Genomic DNA, 16,584 nt, shown 5'->3' with positions numbered 1-16,584 from the left:
ACCTGATTTAGCAGGGGACTTTGATTCCTACAACTGACAACCTTATTATGCACCAAGCTTATTATTGATATTATTCCACTCTTCGTTGCCATGGCCACCTTGTGAGAGACATTCAATTTTCTCTCCTCCATCATCATTATCCATGAGGCCATCTGTTGTGGAAAATGAATTCAGCCTCATTTGCATGACTGATAAGCAATTTTTTTTTTTATCTATTTAACAGAAGGTCATATGCCGGGGATTTAGAGCTGGTGAAAAAAATAATGTGAAAAAAAAAAACATATCAAGAGGATGAGTGGGAGTGTGTGTGTGTGCATTAGTGGATGCATGTGGAAGTGAAACAGATCCCTCAGGCCTGCTAGCCTATCATGCTGAATTTGTCATTCGTTGCAGCGCGACATTTTTCCCTAAGCTTCTGCACAGTAAAGCGAGAGACACATACACACACAGCAAAGGAGAGAGAGAGAGAGAGAGAATGATTTTCCCTGGGAGCTGATTTTTTTTTAACTGCGTGTTGGTGGGTGTAATCTTATTTTTTTCTAATATGGAATATTGGTTATTTATTCAGATTTCTTTGGAATAAAAAAAAAAAAAGAAAGACAACGATATTCAGAGATCCACTTTGTTTGTAGATCAGATATTGAGAAGACGGTTAGATGGTGGTTTCTTCTTTCTTTGTAATGCCTTCAACTTTTAATTGCACATTTGGCTGCTTCCGCATGTTGTTATAAGCTGCTATTGTTTTTCGTACAGACAGGTATGTGTTGTACTCTGTGTCTTACTGTTTTGTAGTTTAATCTGCTAAAGATTTCAACTTTGAATTGGATCAGAAAAGACTTATTTCAAAAATCAGTTTATTCAACTTTATATATATATATCAAATATGCTGTTACTGATCAAATGAAACTACATTTATTTTTAAATCGGGACGGAGAATAAAATTAGTAATCAGTTGGTATTATTTTTTTTGTGTTTTTTACTGTTGGTGAATATGATCTGTTTATTGTACTTTTGTCTACTGCAGTCTAAAATAATAAAATAATTGCTTCTTCCATCTTTCTAAACCCTTTTGCAAAGATCTTGTACAGAGTTTTGGAGATATATTATCCTTTGTGCGCTCTTTTATAGTTACATGGAAGAGTAACAGTTATACTTGCAGTTATTTAATTGTTTGCTAACATTTTGGGGAATGCCTTAATGATGCAACTGCATCTCTGACATAAACTTCTGATTAATTAACTTGACGCTTGCTAGTTTTTCTGTCAATGGAATGGATTTGATGTTTTCTATGTGTCTGCAGGGTGCTTTTAGTAAGTTACAATGCACACATTGAGCAGTTCTTTCTGTGGCTAGTATTCAGGTTATGTATCAGTAGAGCCTTAAGATGGTCACCTTTTAGGTCTTAAGATTTTAGGGATACTCAGGGTCTCAGTTAAGTGTATATGCCCCCTCCTCCTTTAGAAAAAGTTAATTAGCAAGCTCGCATTCCTCCTTGCCACCCTGACATTTGACTGTTGCTAATTCGCTGATTAATCTCATTAATGTGATTATGGTAAGATTTGGAGTTGGCTGCCATTGTTCTGTAGACGCTGCTTGCCACCTCTCTGTTTAGCTCTGCCTTTTCCCCCAAGTCTATCTTATTATTCTGCTGATTTCAGCACCAGGAGCTGTCCAGTGCTTAGGACAATATACAGACCTGAACAACTTCATGGCACTTTCTTATCTCTTGGGTAGATGTTTATTATTATATGTTTATATTATTTAGGATTCTCTACTTTAGTCGTCTAGCATTCCTGACAATGGATATTAGGCATTTTAACTTTATTTTACTATATACTATATATTTTGAACACATGGATAAACCTAGAATAAAAGAAGAGATAAGCACATATGCTATGTATAGTGACAATCGATAAGCAAGTATTGATACTAATATAATGATGTAGACTATATTGTTTATTGTAGCATGCGCCAATATAAGGACATAAATATATAACTCCCTTTAGGTGATTTAACACACAATGTGATAGTAGATGTTTGTTTAGAAATAGAAGGAGATCAGAATAACTTTTCAGAGCTTTAATCTTAGTTACTTAACCACATACTCGACACCTTGTGCATTGGGAATAGACCAAATTCAGCGGATTGAAGTGTTGACCATAATAATTCCGTCTAAATATATGATATATGTATATATATATATATATATATATGTTTTATACTAGTTTTGTAATTAAACACTGAAAAAGAAACCTGTAAACATCAGCTAAAATATTTTTATTTTTAATATCACTTTTGTTATTTATATATTTTATTCATTTTATTATTCATTCTATTAGCGTATTTTCCTTTTTTTTTTTTTTTTAAACATTTTACTTTAACTATTCCAGTGTCCCTATGAACAGTGGAGTCGTCTGTTTAGAGTGTGAGCTTATTCCCACCTACCCCTGTTTTGATTTGCTCAATCTCTGCTCTGCCATTTCATCTCTCCACCTTCTTCTCTCACTCTCTATTCTTCTTCCTTATTTTATTTACTCAAACTGTTCTTTAGCTGCATCTCAATGTTTACTTTTGCCTGTTAGATATTTTTGTCTGTTAAATATTTTCTTTGTTTCCTGAAAAGATTTGGATGATATTTGTAATTACATTTCCTTCTACTTTAAATTCAGTCGAGTAAAATAAGAGGAAATATTTACAATACCAAAAACACTATTTTTATTTAGTGACCCTTATACTGTCATCGTAAACATTATTTTATACAATATCCTATTGTGTGCTTTTTTAAATAAAAAAAATACAATCTGGGAATTCCGCCGTTTATACAGTATTGTGGGCTTTGTTTACGTGACAAGTTGGTTTGTAATTTTACAGGTACACAGGCTCACAATACTTTAGACTATGGCACATTTTAAGGAAGAATTCTCTTTAAGAATATATTTGAGTGTTTAGTTTGTGTGTGAGAGACTACATACTTTCAGTAGCTATTTTTGTCTGGTTCTGCAGACAAGTTATGACGCTCACTTGCCAGGAGGGGTGTTGCATCTTATTAGTGTGAAAAATATTAACTGCTGGAGGATTTAATACTACAGGAAAGAAGTTTAGATGTGTACATTCTAGCCCATATCACCCTGTATTATTCTGTATTGAATAAAAAAAAATTGTCATTGGAATGTTAAAAACCCTTTTGAGAGGTCCTGCTTAAAGAGGCCAATAACACATATCAATAATATATAAGCGTTAAAGGCAATTTATTAGCTTATTATGAGTTACAGTGTGAAATAGAACATAGTAGATGCCCCATGATGTTCCTGGAATGGAAGGAAGGCTACATTGTATTTGTGACCATGTGCCACATGGACATGGAAGATCCAGAGCTATGTCAACTGTAGATTGTAGAAGAATGATGGATCATGACCATTGTTGGAAATATGCTTGATGAGGTCTCAAAGTTTCTTTACAACTCCATGTCTCTAGAAATTGTAGGAGAACTGATTGTAAACCATTCTTGATCCTTAGAGTGATTATTTGGGGTTAGTATTCTTCTAATAATTCAAAATAATGCAGAAGGTAGCACAAAACCAATTGGCCGCGATACCGCCATGTGACCCAGTCAGTGTTTCATGTGGGTTCTCTTACATAGCGTCGCAACAAGTTGCAAAACATTCAGTTTATCACAAAAATATTCTTTACGTTTATTTATGAGATATCAACAGACATACACACAGACAGCCAGAACTAACAACCTAGCTACATCTCTCAAGTAAAAAATGCCGACTTGCTAACTTATATCGCTTTCCCTTATTATGTAGCCTGGAAATTTACATACACTGCCAATATTAAAGTCTTATCCTTCCTCCACATTAACACTTCCTAATTAATTAAAACATATTTAACGTGTGCAGATGTACTGCTATATAACATCAATAACATGCATTTACTTGTTATTTCTATTCTGATTATTACAAAAATTTATATATATATATATATATATAAAAAAAGTCCAAATAACTCAATGGCAATGACTGTGGTGTTAAGAGTTCTCATCTATTCCAGTATATACTGTACTGCACACGCTACACAGTCTGCTCCAGAGAATTAGGGGCCTGTGGGTACAATGTTGGAAGCGTACAGCATACATCCCTTCTACTTGTCTGACTGCGCTGTAAAGCCCAATAAACAGGAGGGCTGGAGATCCTCGCATTTGAATCCATAAGCAGAGCTGGGAAAATACACAAGAGCCCGCGTTAGGGTTTCGGTGAATGGACGTGTCTGGTTCTGCTCAAAGGATATCAGACTGAGACAGGGTAAGTCAGCACTATGCTATTCTGCAGCAGTAATGTGGTCTCTAAGGGAGCTAATGCTTCATGCATACTACACAGCTAAGCTTTCCGTAGCTCGTTGCCTTGCAGACTGTCTGCCGCTCTCATAATAGAAGATACAGTTGATGCATCAGCCTCAGCACTGATGCACGCATGCCCATCTTTTCTCAACGTTTAGTGGTGTCAACCAGTTATTAATATCTATCTCCGACTTCGGGTTCATTACTTCCATGTCTGAAGTCATCATTACTATTGTCCATGTGGCACAATAATTAGCATACAGATGAGAAGCGATCTTGTTTCTGAACGTGGAGCTCGGAGGAATGGAGGAAGAGAGGGAAGATGTGCACTGAAAAGTTGATTGGATGAATGAAGAGAAATGGTGGGCGTTCAAAACCATTAGAAGAGTTTAGTTGTCATGGAGCAGGCTTGTCAATTTCCTTGGTGCATTTCTTAAGATTGGAGCCACCGTGGTGTCTGCTACTAAAATTAATGCTTATCTGATCACGGCCTAGTTGAAATAGCAAATTTGGACTTTGTTGCCTATTGATTCAGCCGGACTGTTCTGCGCAACTCCTTTTTTTTTCCAACCCAGGTAAATATACCGTCTTGTTCTGTGGCTTTGTTGTGTTTGAAGAGGCAGTAAGTGACCTTTAACCCTTGACGTACCTGAATGGGAAGGCGAAAGCTACTCGGAATAGATGTATTTCTCTCAAGCTGGCACCCACAGGGTTAAACAGGAGGCTGTTGTATGTGATACAATAGTGATGTATTCTGCTTTCTGTGTATCAAAGTCAATCTGTGAAGCTGCATATATGTTAACTTTGAGCCCGGTTCTCTCGTGCTGGATATTGTTTAGGAATAAATACGTGGAAAATGTGCCAACTTATCTAACAGAGCTCTTGTTCTGCTGAAAGCCACAACTGGCTAGAAATGGCTGATTTTTTTATTTTTTTTTATTTGTCTAGACAAGTAAGTTGTAAGGTATTTTGGTCATCACCAGCGATCGCAAATTGACAATCATTTCATCATCACGTTGTAATGGATGTAGATTTTACACAGATGGCTCTGTATTAGCTCCTGACAAGTAATATTATATGGTAGAGGGTTTTATAATCCATGTTCTAATTGCTTCCTTCATAATAGTGAACTGTAGCTTAACATCGGTGAAGTGCCTGACTTGTATTCTTGTGGAGGTAGCAAAAGTACGAGGTTATGGAGATGCTTTCAGTTTTATAACATTCATGTTTGGCTTTGTTCTGGTGTATAGTGTTACAGGCTGTAGTCTACTAGACATGGCTACTGATTGACCTCATTTAAATGTCCTGCATGCTTCCAAGTACATACAAGTTGCTTTATCTATCCACCTATCTTTCTTATCTCTATCTGTCTGTCTATCAGTCGTCTCTCAGGGTCTTGTAACTGTAGGATCTTCTCAAGCGGTTATTTTTGTATTGTGTATCCAATAGCCATTTAAATCTTAAGAGCAAAAAGCTGTCAGTTTATCAAACTTCTGCATATGTCTGATAACGTGATATTGTATGATCATGTAATATCTCGCAGCAGCATGGGAAGCACCCTGGAAATATTAGATCAGCTTTTATCTGCCATCTAATACTAGTTTCCATTTTTTTTTTTTTAAATCAGATCATGGCGTGAAGCTTTGTCTTATCTACAGATATGAATTAGTGTTTGTGCCCTTACAAGCAGTTACCATTAATTGGTCGCCATATCAATGCAAAAGCGGTGCTTTGGTTTAGTATTAGTAATTTTCTCATTATCAGTAAAATATTCTGGAAGTCCAAATGCTTATAGAGCCACTTATTCTCTTTCACTAGAAAAATTATCTGGAAACAGGATTTCATGTTAAAGGTAAACTTCATGTCTATGCATCGCATGTTGATTTTAACTAACGGATATTTGATAAAGATACATAAGGACGGAAGAACAAAGACCCGTTCCGAGCATTCTGTAGGAGTTCTAGCAGGAAAAGTCACTTTTTTTTTTAAACCCCGAGACAGATACACAGCAGACACACAATGTTGATTTGCTTTCGGTAACTAAAAAGGTTCCTTAGAATACGTAGCTTTTAAAATAGTTTCTAAATAGTTATTATTTTGAATTTCGGATTACCACCAGGTGGTGCGTTGATATATTAAAAAAATATGCAACGTGTCTGCTATAGAATGAAAAAGCATGATTGGCCATTTACATCACATTATATTCAATTCATAGGAAACCCATCCATACTGGATTAAAAAAAAAACAACTTTAAATGACCCTTAATTAGTCATTTCTGCACCGCTACCTTTCAGCACTACAATTCTTCACAGACTTCTCTATACTGCATTAAGCCTGTTGGCTATTAGTTTACATGCCATATACATCACGAGTAATACATCATAGTAGGAAAGGGTAGATAAGTTCGAAGTGCCATTCTGAAATATTTTTCAGCCGTGTTATTTCATGTAGGTTTGAGACGGATGAACACAGCATGAGCTCCATAGCTGCATTATAGCTGCTTCTCCATTGTGTGAGAGCATGTTTTAATTGCTCTCTGTATAAGATCTCATGCCTTTGAGTGGCTCGGGAAGGGGGGGTTTATTAAAACACTGATCATTTGAGATAGATCGTATAGTTCAGTAAATCTTCTATTTTTCTACCTGCTTGCTTAGAACACACAATATGTTGTCTGCTTTATAACAATGCCTTCTAACCTAGCTTTGGCAATAATCAAGGCTGCAGGCGACCTATAGATAGCTATTAAATCAAGTCTGCCATAGAGCTGTCTGGTAGACTGGGAACACTTCACGGAAATCAATGCTTCTTCTGCCAATAGAACCCTTTGCGTCACTGAAATTGCCACCTGCTTTGTACATATGAGCAATTGTCTTCTTAAGTCATTTAATGGTTTATGCAATAATCTCAGCTGTGCCAGAAGGGACTGCAGCACCATGCACAATATCAGCTATGAAGCCCCTCTCAGTCCTGCCATCAGCAGATTGATTATTGATCTATACCGATAATAGTAGATACATTTATTCGATTTTCTTAAATCATATTTCAATGAAATAGTTGAACTTTTTGGCATTGGCGTCCACCGTCTTCTGGTTTTCAAGATAGCAACATTCTTAACGAGTTATTGTTTTAACCCCTGGGCGTCTCATATATATAAAAAAAAAATCAAACAGACGGGCTTTTCTTTACACCAAACATAATGTACCCTGTGATGGATATCAATATGTTTGTAGCTTAGTTTCCAAGGGGAGGGAGGAGGAAATAGCTGGCTCAGCGTCTGTCTGTACCGTGTAGCCTTCTAGTTTGCACTGTAAGATTTATGTTACACACATATAAACAGTAAAAAGTCAGGCTGCATTAGCACTCTGTCTTCTATACGTAGCAGTCTGACGTTTACGCTATCTATATCAGCATGAGTACCGCTGAATGTAAACAGTGCAAACTGTATTTAATAATAATATGAAAAATATTATATAACAATATTAAAAAAAAATAAATAATAATAATTTAAAAAAAAATTATATATATATATATATATATATATATATATATAATATATATATATATATATATATATATATATATATAGACAGTAGATATAATGCTTTATGAGTGGCTCATTGATGGTCAATGCCCACTAAGGTCTGTTGTATACCGAGCAGCACAGCTCCATGGTTTGCAGGGAGGACATTGATGTCATTCCAATACATCCATTGCAGTTGAGTCATTAAGAATTATAGAAAGCCCTGGGAATCCATTCAGCTGGGGATATCCTAGCCACCCGTTATTTTATTATATCATTCTCTTAGAACCCATTTTTTTTATATTGTGAATTATTGCGGAGAGCTATGCTGGGCCTCAGACATCTATCGTAAAAGTGCCCCTTAGAGAATGACTGAGTTGATCTGTCTAGTATGTAGAAACCTTTACGCTTAAGGTTTAATCACATAAGCACATCGCAGAAACTTTTAAGAAGTTTTTTTTTTAGTTTACATGGCAACAACCTAGTGTTTGCTTCTGTAACATGACAATTAAGCATTCCCTGAAAAATGACCGATGAATGAACATTTTACATAATTAGGAGAATTCTTTCTAGGAAGGGTTTTGACATTAGTCCATACTAGGAATTATGTTTCTAATGCTGCGTTTTGTTGCCTAAGTGTTGGAGTAAGTGGAACTTGTGTTGTACTATACAATCATATTCTATGTATTCTATGTATTACATTGTTTATTTCATCATAGTCCTAAAGCATCAAATTGTTTATTAGTGTGAGAAGTCTGCCACTGCCAGCTTGCTAGCACAATGCTAGCTTAATCCTAATAGAGAGGAGTGGATTTGCTAAAGCGAGACAAGTACTTAACAGTGAGTGCGTCTGCAGAGATCTAACATTTGACTTATTTAGTATTGTGTGTTGTACTTCATGCATAAGAACATGCTGGTGTTGGTCCTTCATGATGAAGCCTGTTGAAGCTGCAACTCCCAGTGAAGTGAATAAATCCAGTAAACCCTTTTCCTTTGTATCCAGTTTGATTTCCTCGGCACTGCCTTTGGTTCCTTTCTTGAACACAACGTATGTCCTCTAGATTGCTCTAGAAGCTCTCATCCCATGCTGCCAGTGCTTTGACATTCTCTTCCGCATAGCATCGTCTAGCAATACTTTCATTGTTTGTATGTATTTTATGTGTTATTAGTATCTTGCATTACTACTGGCAAATGCTATACTGTTAGAAATCTGGAAATACAGAACTATATGCAAATTCCAAATATCTGGGCTTTTGGTCAGGAGCTGAAGGCTTTATAGGTGATGCCCCACCAACTGTTGTGTTCTTCTGGAAGGACATAGATTGGATCTGCAAAATCTGAGCAGTCATGTCATCAAATGTTTCTTTCCATTTGTTTATTACTTTTTTGATACCTAGTTCACACTAATGACAACTCGTGGAGCGATTTCCGCTGATGCATATTGACCTTAAATTTAACCCACCAGGTAATCATTTGCAATACAACAAATGATTCTTTAATGGGCTGAATATCTGTAATTACTCTCAGATCACTTTTCTCTATTGTCACGTTTGATTACAGGGTTGTTACTCCTTTATTGTGCCTGTCGGATGTTTGATCATTATATGGCACTTTATGACATTAAGCTGCAAATGACACATTTATTAATTCCCCTAATTTCCCAAAAAACGATTAATTATTTTGTTTGCCTAGTCTCTTTCTGGAAAGTCAACCTCTCAATTGACCTTTCTATAACCAGCAAAAAGACACATTTTCCCCTCCAGACCATTTGTTATGTCATTAATAAAGATATTAAGTAGAATGGGTTTCGGCTAAATTCCCAGAGGTACACCTGTGGTAACATGTTCTGCCTTTGAATATAATTAACGTACCACAAATATTTCACCCAGCTTATTAATTCTAATTCGGAGTAAACAGTCAAATAGTAAACATTACTTTATATGGTTCTAGGAAACAGAACAAGTCAAGGTTTACCTTTTTCCACTTTTTCTTCTTTAAGTTAGTAACAGTCTATATGGTTCCTCATAGGTCAATCATTGTGTTAACACGTACACTGGAAAAGCCATAGAAATTCCATTATATACTGGAAACCAAAAAAGATCCCTATATCTATATATAAATAAATATATATATATATACATATACACTATATGGACAAAAGTATTGGGACACATGACCATTACACCAACAGGGACTTGTATGACACCGCATTCTAGATATATAGACATTACTATGTAGTTGGTCCCCCTTTGCAGCTATAAAAGCTTCCACTCTTCTGGGAAGGCTTTCCACAAGATTTTGGAGCGTTTCTATGGGACCTTCTTTATGGACCTTGCTTTGTGCACTGGGGCCAGTCATGCTAGAATAGAAAAGGGCCTTCTCAAAACTGTCCTCACAAAGTTGGAAGCATATCATTGTCCAAAATGTCTTAGTATGTTCGTAAACTTCTAAAATCTTATCAGATTTAGAATACACTGCTAAAAAACTACTTTTTGAAGCTGAATTTCAAAACATTACATTGCTGTTTGATATCATAAATGTGTGTGGTCAGCCACTCAGGCACTTTTTAACTCGCTGAATTATATGCGGCAAAGGAAATGGGTTGGAAAAGTAGTTGTACATGGGCACCAGTGTCCAAGACACGGTTTATGGAGGTCATTAAGGTATATTTGGAAAAGCGCCAACCCCTATGGGATTGGGTTTCTGTGCTCACTACCTCCTTTTTGGTCACATGATAATTAAGCATTCCCTGAAAAATTTTGAATGAATGAAACTTTTGGATGATTATTTCTAGAAAGGGGTTTAGAGACTCAGCGATGACCTTTTTGATTCAGTATTGAGTAGAAGGTGTTAAATCCAGCATAGTAGGTAGACCAGCACATTTAAAGTGATGAAAAAAATGATGATAAAATGAAAAGAATAGATTTCTAAACACAATATTTTTCAGAGTATAATGTTTCACTGTATTCGTTTAGTTGGCAACAAAGTTTCCCCTTGAGGAAAAAACATCCATATTGTAAGTGAAGAAGTTTGCTTGTGGAGCCTCACAGGACACGCCAAGTACTTGTTTACCGACACGATGAAGCACCTGGTCAGAAACAGCAGAAGATAATGGCGGAAACGGAGGCATTTTAGGGCATAAGGATGGGGCATCCACAACTCAAAACAAATTATTTATGACCTAAATAGAAGCCTTTCAGCATTGTTTTCAATCATGTGTGGCCTCTACTCATTGCATTACCAAACAAACCTTAAGAAGGTGACATCTCACCTACCTCGCTGAGTATTAAACTTTTTCAAACTAATTAATACATTAGAAATGACATTCTTAACCCCTCAAAACCCAAACAGGAATAAATATCCTTTTGTGCCAAATTGTAAGGCATTCATATTTTCAGGGCATGCCTCATTTCTGTGTAGTCATCTGATCAAAGAGTGCAATGAGAATTTATTACTAAAAGCACACCTGGGAACTTCACAGGGAGTGCGACTTCATGGGCCAAAGATACCTCCACAAACCTCTGTTCTGTATATAGCAATGTAGGCCAGCATGACAAAACCCTAATTAGTGGTATTGTCCTTACTTGGCCCTTTGCGTTCTCTTATGTTCAGGATGACCTTATGTCCATCCCTTTCATGCTTCCTTAATTGTATTAACCTTTACTTTTACTGGGCAGCCTGTTCGCCACCTTAGATTGAAGAACCACTTTCTTATATAACATCTAAACATTGAACGATGGGGACAATCAGGAGAGGAGATTTAGCTTCAGCCTCTCTGTCCACCTGGTAGTTTTGGGAAGCCAAACACATTGTCATGCATGTAGCTGATATATTTGTTATTTCCAAGCAGTTTGAGGGGAAATAGAGGCAAAAGCATTCAGGACCAGACAACTCTGCATATAATGTATTTTTTCTCTATTATATCTGCATGCTAAATATAAAATAACACGTAGGCGCATGTTGTGCATTATTGATAGTAAATGCAGCAAATAAATTAGTAATGCATTGGAACTGTCTACCAAATGCCATTTTCAGAGCAACTTTAGCCTGGATTCAATGAAACTGCACGTTATTAATAGGATTCCTACATACTAGTGTGTTTCAGTGTGATGGCTCATGGAGAAACTGTAGACAGGTGGAATTGTCTAACAAGATATCTTTGTGAACATTGTTGAATGTAAGTAGATAATAACTAGGTACAGGATGAACAAGCCTCCTTGAGTAAATGCAAATTACCATACACTTCCTGATTCAAGTCCTTATTTCCTGATGTTGACAATGGAGCTAACTATCTATTCTTCTGAGTATGTTAAAGCTCTTATCCCTAAGTAGCATCGATAAATATTTCTTTAACCCACAAAGTTCTTCAGGTTTTAAAAAGTGCGTGCATTGTAAAAAGAAAGATTGTTGAGGATCGTATTATTATTCAATGCACAAGCTAGTACTTCAAAGTTCCAAATAAAATGAATCAATAAAGAGGAAAGCACATATGATTTGCTTTTTTTGCATATTTATTAGGAGTGAAATTATAGGTTTTTCATTAATTGAAGGATAGAGCCCCAATGGACCAATGAAGAAGGGGACATGACAGCTGGCTTGTTTGCGTAGTAAGCCATTGTAGCCCTTTCTGCTATTGGTCTATATATATATACAAACCAAATGTATCAGTTCTTTATTCTGGTGATGAGGCTGAAGGCATCTTCTCAGGACAAGAACGTCAGGATAGTTTATTATAATCTTAGGCGCCTGTTTCTCTTACAAGCCACCATGTGGCAGGTTGCATTGGTTTATGGCAGGTTATGATGACTGATGTTCTTCTTGCTATTAGTACATTCAAAATAAAGCTGTGGCCAATGTCCTTACCAAATGTGTCAATGGCTGTGCGTTAAATTATATATAACACTATAAAGGTAATTCTAATACATTAACCTAGAGGAAATTGTGTTGAATTATGATAAATAAATACACTATTAAAGGAATAATTTACTAAGAATGCTTTTTTAACTGAAACCTACAAAGGACCACCAAGCCCTCCTTGTCTGGAAACAGCAGAGCAGCATTTCAGGGCTGGGAGCTGCCTGATGCATCACAAAGGAGAGCACTGAGAGTAGAGTAAGTTCACTATGGTGCCTGTGATGCTCAAGCAGAATGCCCCTCGGTGTATATGAGACAAAAGAGGGATCTCTGATTACTTTCACTGGCCCATGGAGCAATGGCACAGTGGGGAACCTGACCGTCCAGTAGGGTGATTTGCCCAGGTTATGTGGCAAAGGTGCTGCCCTTCTTGAATTACTGTCCTAGGTCTTGTTAGCCTAGTCTAGAATATGCCACTGATTGGGAGAGTACATTCACGTGCAACCTCTGTAATCTAACCATGGTGGTAGGGTTTAGTGATTCACCCAATGGTAGTCGTCCCAAGGACAGGCTGATGTGCCATGGAATGGAAGAGGAGTAACCACTTAATATAGTGTTTATTCATAAATGCCTCTTATGTTTAAGTGTATTTGGACTTCAATGTTTTATTAAACAAAGAAAAATCTACAGCCAAGTTCTATTAGTTTTCGAGCACATAACTATCATGCTTACGCAATCTTTGCTGTTCTCGAGTACTTTTGTAGCAGACATATTGCTGTGCTGGAGACGCAGCAATCAGCGCTGCCAGGATTGAGTGATCGTTGTGTTATGAGATGAAAGGACAAGGAGATCTGAGTATACCTAAGTTTAATTCCTTTACTCCTTGGTTGTGAATAATTTGTTTCCAGCAACAAGATAATCATTGATATTTTTATGTTTTGTGGTGTGTTCATGTCGAAATGTTTAGGTTGGTTATTCACTTCTTCATGTAACATGGGTAGAGTTCCTACATAATGTATGTGTTTCTATAGATACCGGTTTATTTCTGCTTATGTAGGTTATGATAGTCTGTCCGCTTTAAAGCCATAGACTCAAGTCAATAATAAGACTTTATAAGGGTTAATGTTTATGTTTTTATTGACATTTCATATACTATTTTAACAACCTTCCTCTGTGTATCTTAACATGCAGTTTGGTTATGTGGTGTATATATATATATATTCTTACTTACTACATGCAACAGAGATAATGCATTTTTGGGTTTTGGCTTATCAACAACGGAATGGGAATTTTACGGCTGCAAAATCTTTTATTGATCAGTAGTTTTATTCTATGACACTATGCAAGGCTAATAATTAGATACTTGAATGGCATGCAATGGTGTTTGGAACCAAATGTATTTTTACTGGTTTCAAAGAAATGTGTACTGTATATATGAAGACAAAGTAATGCTTGCTTTGGTCCATGTTCACAATCTCAATACAGCTTTATATATCAATATTTGCACATGTTGTTACAAAAAGAATAGGTAATTTAGAATATTTTTACTCTTGTTCTGTACAGCAACTTCTTGTTCTGGCATCACAATTAATTATTAATTATTTAGGAGCTGCATGTTCACGCAGTTACCCTCTCACACTGGTGACAATGCCTCCTAATTGTGATGGGCTGTCGCATGACCATGGATCCCTCAGTTCTTTACATATAAGATTGTGATGCATTACAGGCAACTTTGCTTCATTCATGTTTAGATATGAGACCATCTAGAGATTCCCAACCTAGAAGATAGCAGCATTGTTTGCCCTGGACATCACATGAGTTTGTTAGCATATCTTGGCTGTTCTTCTTGAGGACGGGATAAGGGCTGTCCTAAATTAAGTTAAACTGACCTATGAAATAAAAATCCCCAATCCTTTTTATCTTTATGAAGCAGGTTAGTTAGATCTGTATCCCTAATTTGCAGGGGTGTGCTAAGGAGAGTGGCACAGGTGCAAAGCACCAATTCTGCTCCAGGTGCCACTAACCCACAGCTCGCACCTACTAAGTTGTTCTTGCAAGCAAGTGTAAAGCTCAAAAGAAAACTGTATTTCATATTGCCTCCCATCTTGTCTTTTGTATTCAGTTTTGTCACCATAATGTATAGGATGTTTTATGTATATTAAATGTCCCGACAGTTTCCATTGCATCTCAGGGACGGTTTTAGTTGCTCTTGAGATTCTAAGCAAAAAATGCATAGGACTGTTAACAAAAACAATAGACGTAATTGCTTCCAAACTAAGGAGCATACGTTTAAAATTATAGTGATATCAGGAGAAATATAATTTAGCCTTTTTTTAACATCTACTGTAATGGTGGCCACTTAGATCAGTGGTGGGTTCAAAATGGTAGATCAAACAGGCAGCCTGGATGAGCCGAATAGGTCTTATCTGCCCTCAAATTCTATGCTTCTATGATTGTAATGGCAGCCGTTGGAAACCGGCATAATCCGTTACATGTAGCACCACGTGTGCTCAAATGTTATGACATCACTGTGCTTGATACCGACTCCATATCTAAACATCCATAGGTAAACATATCTATATTCAAAGAAAGTATGATTTCACTTTCAAATCCATCTCTGTGATATAGTGTTAGAGTGTTAGAGGTTTCCTCTAATCCTACCATCCTGCATCATCAGAATATGAACTCTACATCTTTTTGTATTATTATTATCTGTGAAATGTGCTTCCTTCCTGAAATGTATTGAATGAACTAATGTATTTGTTTCTTCATATCCGCCCTCTCGTTCCTTTTCTCAAACCTTACACTTTAGAACCACTTCAGTCATCCCTTAAGTATTATAGCGTAGACAATTATCTAGGCCTTTGCATAATAATTCTATTTTGAGATTGCATGAGAAAAATTCCTCTCAGTTCCACTGGCTGTGGTTGTATAATAGAGCACAGACAACAGCAATGTTAGCGTGAATACCGGGTAGGCCTTGAGCCTTTAGAACAACAAACCCTGTTATTTTATTTAATTAACTTTCGCGTATGTGGGTTTTATGAGTATAATGCATTTTCAGATTCCGCACTGTATTATCTGTTTAAATAAAGTTGAACACTGGACTGTGAATTTGGCATCGACCATGATGTTTCCATAGCACATGTATAGCTTAACATACATTGACACTGCAACATACAAAATGTATGTATGTACGTATGCATGTATATATATATATATATATATATATATATATATATATTATCCTTATTTGTGCAAAAATAGACGCAGACGCTGATACGTTTTTGCCACAGAAGCTGAAAAAGCTTCCTCAAGAGTTTGTTTATTTTGTATGATTAAACCTTCAGATAAAAGAATAAACTGATAGATTTTCTAAGATTTATTTATATAACATAAGGAGCTCCATTAATGTTTTGCCTCCGTACCTCTAATAAATAAAATTTGTGGTCCCCTTAAATTTAATGAGAAATATGAGGCCTGGTCCAGCAGCGGTCCAAGAAATAACTATTGATGTGGTTAGATAGTTGGATTTCTTTTGGAACATCGGCTTAATTACACGCATACCGGTAACAATTCATGATAATGGATTTGGAAATAAATACATGCATTACTACTTTGAACGCAGGGGATCAGGAGACATTTTTCCCTGTGTGAGGCACGGCCAATTTTCACACTTTGCGTTAAGTAAAGTTAGGTGACAATCTTATAGAAATCTTGAATTTTTGACAGGGAAACCCAAATGTATTGTTACTCAGAACCTTTGACATAAAAGCTGGCATCAGGCCTTTGTTACCAGCATACCAGCCAGCTGATCTCACAATAGATTGGAACATACTTTTACTTGTTTAATGTCTGACAAGGTGCTTA

At 36.4% G+C, this 16,584-nt stretch overlaps 1 protein-coding gene across 1 annotated transcript in view; it reads left to right on the top strand.

The window, feature by feature from the left end:
* Positions 1-306: 306 nt before the first annotated feature.
* MYT1L (myelin transcription factor 1 like) overlaps positions 307-16,584 on the top strand; it is a 172,516-nt gene continuing 156,238 nt past the window's right edge. The window contains exon 1 of the mRNA XM_053460856.1: positions 307-517. The gene's annotated coding sequence lies outside the window, so the exon portion shown is untranslated. The remainder of the gene's footprint in view (positions 518-16,584) is intronic.

Source organism: Spea bombifrons, chromosome 3 (assembly GCF_027358695.1).
Source record: "Spea bombifrons isolate aSpeBom1 chromosome 3, aSpeBom1.2.pri, whole genome shotgun sequence".
Taxonomy (NCBI): Eukaryota; Metazoa; Chordata; class Amphibia; order Anura; family Pelobatidae; genus Spea; species Spea bombifrons.
This window is presented reverse-complemented; position numbering and strand designations above follow the sequence as displayed.